This window comes from Microtus oregoni, unplaced genomic scaffold (genome assembly GCF_018167655.1).
Source record: "Microtus oregoni isolate MIOR12 unplaced genomic scaffold, Mior012 000050F_026, whole genome shotgun sequence".
In the NCBI taxonomy this organism is placed as follows: Eukaryota; Metazoa; Chordata; class Mammalia; order Rodentia; family Cricetidae; genus Microtus; species Microtus oregoni.
This window is the reverse complement of record NW_024543250.1, coordinates 37721-40595: the sequence shown is the minus strand read 5'-3', so window position 1 is coordinate 40595 and position 2875 is coordinate 37721.

Below are 2875 nucleotides of genomic sequence, written 5' to 3'. Positions count from 1 at the left end.
ACACCAGAGTTTGAGATCTCTCAGAACTGGAGTACAGACAGTTGTGAATCATCAGGTAGGTGCTGGGTATCAGCCCTGGATCCTCTGGAAGACATCCAGTGATATTAAAGAATGAACCCTATCCTCGGACCCTAGTTTATTTGCTGTAATTTTTAAACACTATTTGGATGTCTTTAGTACTACTTGCATTATATCTGTGGGTATTTCGACTCTATCAGTTGGGTGGAGGCTTCTTGAATGTCAGTTAGAAAAATGTAAAAATGATCACAGGGCCGGGTGGTGTTGGCTCACGCCTTTAATCCCAACACTTGGCAGCAGAGGCTGCAGATCTCTGTGAGTTCGAAGCCAGCCTGGTCTACAAGAGCTAGTTCCAGAACAGGAACTAAAAAGCTATGAAGAAACCCTGTCTCGAAAATCCAAAAAAAAAAAAAAAAAAAATGATCACAGGGTGAGGGGCTGTGTATTCCCCTCTCATATCCCCTTCAATGCCCTGTTTTTCTGTCTTATTATGGGGACAAGTGGGCATCCTCATGGGACAAATATAAATATAGACAAGTTGTTTATCACCGGATACAAAAGTCAACCAAAATTAACAAATGATCTACATAGGACTAGAGAGACATCTCCGAGGTTAAGAGTGCCTTTGGCTATTGCAGAGGACCTGACTTCAGCTTACAGTCCCCATATGGTGGACCAGAGATACCTATAACTCCAGATCCAGGGGAGCTGACAGTCTTTTTCTGGTCTCAGCAAGCATCTGCATTCAAATGTGCATACGCACACACAAACATATAGGCAGATACCTCAGTAAATAGTGAAAGCAAATCTAAAAGGTAATTAATCCAAAATACAACCTAAGCATGAATCTTGTAACAGAAAGCAATTGAAAGAATTATAGACAAAATTCATAGATATAACAAACCCCTTTTATGAAAAGAAGAACTGGACTGTTAGGACTTCCATAAAGTGAAAAATGTACACTGTGATATAAAAGATATTTTCCCTGCCTGGGAAAAAATGAATGTAGGAAATTGTGTATTAGATGACAGCCTTATTGTTTCCAGAATACAGAAAGCCTAAAAAGAGTCACTAAGAAAATACACAATTCATGAAATAAAAGTTGTCCAGAAGGGTGAGTAGATGCTCCACTAAGCGGAACATACAGCATCAACATCCTTAACACTTAGGAAGAGAGACAGGTGATTCTAGGGGACTCTTGACACCCCCCACAAAATATTCAGAAATAATAATATGAAGACCTGGCAAGGTTGTGGGGATGAAACTATCATACTGACTGCTGGTAGCCATGGGAAATAGGACAATAACTTGGAAAAATATTTCTCAGTTTCTTGATATGTTAATTGTCATTTGACCAAAGCTGTAACAACTTTCCTGATGGAGCAGAGCTGTTACTTTTGAGAAAGCTTTCCCTGAAGCAGATCTGTAAGCTGCTAAGCTTATACTGACTTTGTGGTATTCCTTGCATCTGGACGGCCAGGATCCCTTTACATTTGAGCTGAAATGTTTACACTACACATATATGTTTTTAATTGTACTCATTGTCTGGCAGAAAGACATCTCCACTCTGCCTTATGGCATCCAGGTCCAGAAGGTACTAGCCAATCACAGTCCAGCCAGAGTCCTCAAAGCCTGTCTGGCTGGTAGACAACCAGAGGCCTGCCCAGAGCTACAAGGCTTCCATTACAATGAGCAAAATGTGTGGTGGAGAAACAGGAGAGAAAGAGTAGCGGGATGGTTCATGTGCTGTGAAAAAGAGGGGGAATAGAAGGTGGTAAGGAACAGGCTGAGGGGGTGGTCTTCTTGTCATTCATGGTCATGGGGTCATCAGGACCGAGGTTGCTACCAAAGGTCATTTCTGGGTCTCTGTTCTTATTGCAGCTTGGGTCTATGTTAACATCCATGGTCCACGCTGCCACCAAAGGGCACACAGGAGCCTGGAGTCTGGGCTGTGTCCTCTGGCCTTGTTGGGATCTGAGCGCTGTGTTGCCATTGGAGTGACAATGATCTGAGAGACCCGAGCTGCCAACCTGGGCCATGGTGTTGTCCATGCCTGAGCTGCTGACCAGGGCCATATCTGTGACCCAGCAGTAGCCAGGGTCTTTGTCTTCCTGACTCCTGTTACCAATGAAGGCCATGCGGATGCCTGAGGTGTGGGCCACCACCTGAGGCCACGTTGGTGTCCAAAGGCTTTGCTGCAGCTGGTGCCATCCTGATCTGTGTGGTCTGTGAAACCACCCGGGAAATGGTGACATCAAGGACGAGTTGCTGCCAGGATCATGTTGGGTCTATGGTCCTACCAGAGCTAGGGTATGTGCTGATGTTTGTGGCCCATGTTACTACAGGGGGCCTTAAGAGCCATGAATGATGATATCCAAGGGCCAGAGTGAGCTGGTTCTGCCCTTTGGTGGATATTGTGTCAAGAGCTGGCCCTGACTTTCACAGGAGAGCTAGTCCCACACCTCACCATGGGCATTGGAAAACTGGGCCTGGTGCCATGGGCATAGGTGAGCTGGCTTCGGCCCTATCCTTAGGCAGGCAGCTGATCAGCTCAGCTACCACCCAGGTCCATATTGGGGTTCTTGGCTTGGCCCATCCTAACATCTACACCATCTAAGGCCTACTGGAATGCTGGAATTGACTGGTCCTGGGGAACAATACCTGCAGAATCTCTGTTACGTGGGGTGACTGCAGGATATCCTAGAGGAGTTTTGTTGAGGGTCCCATGATGATAGTGTACCAGAAACTAGAGGCCATGAACAAGTTCAATGACTCATTGCAATGAAAGTTTACAAGTAAATATGTTGGACAAAAAGGTATACTGTGTGACTCACCTTATATGTAGATCGTATTAAAG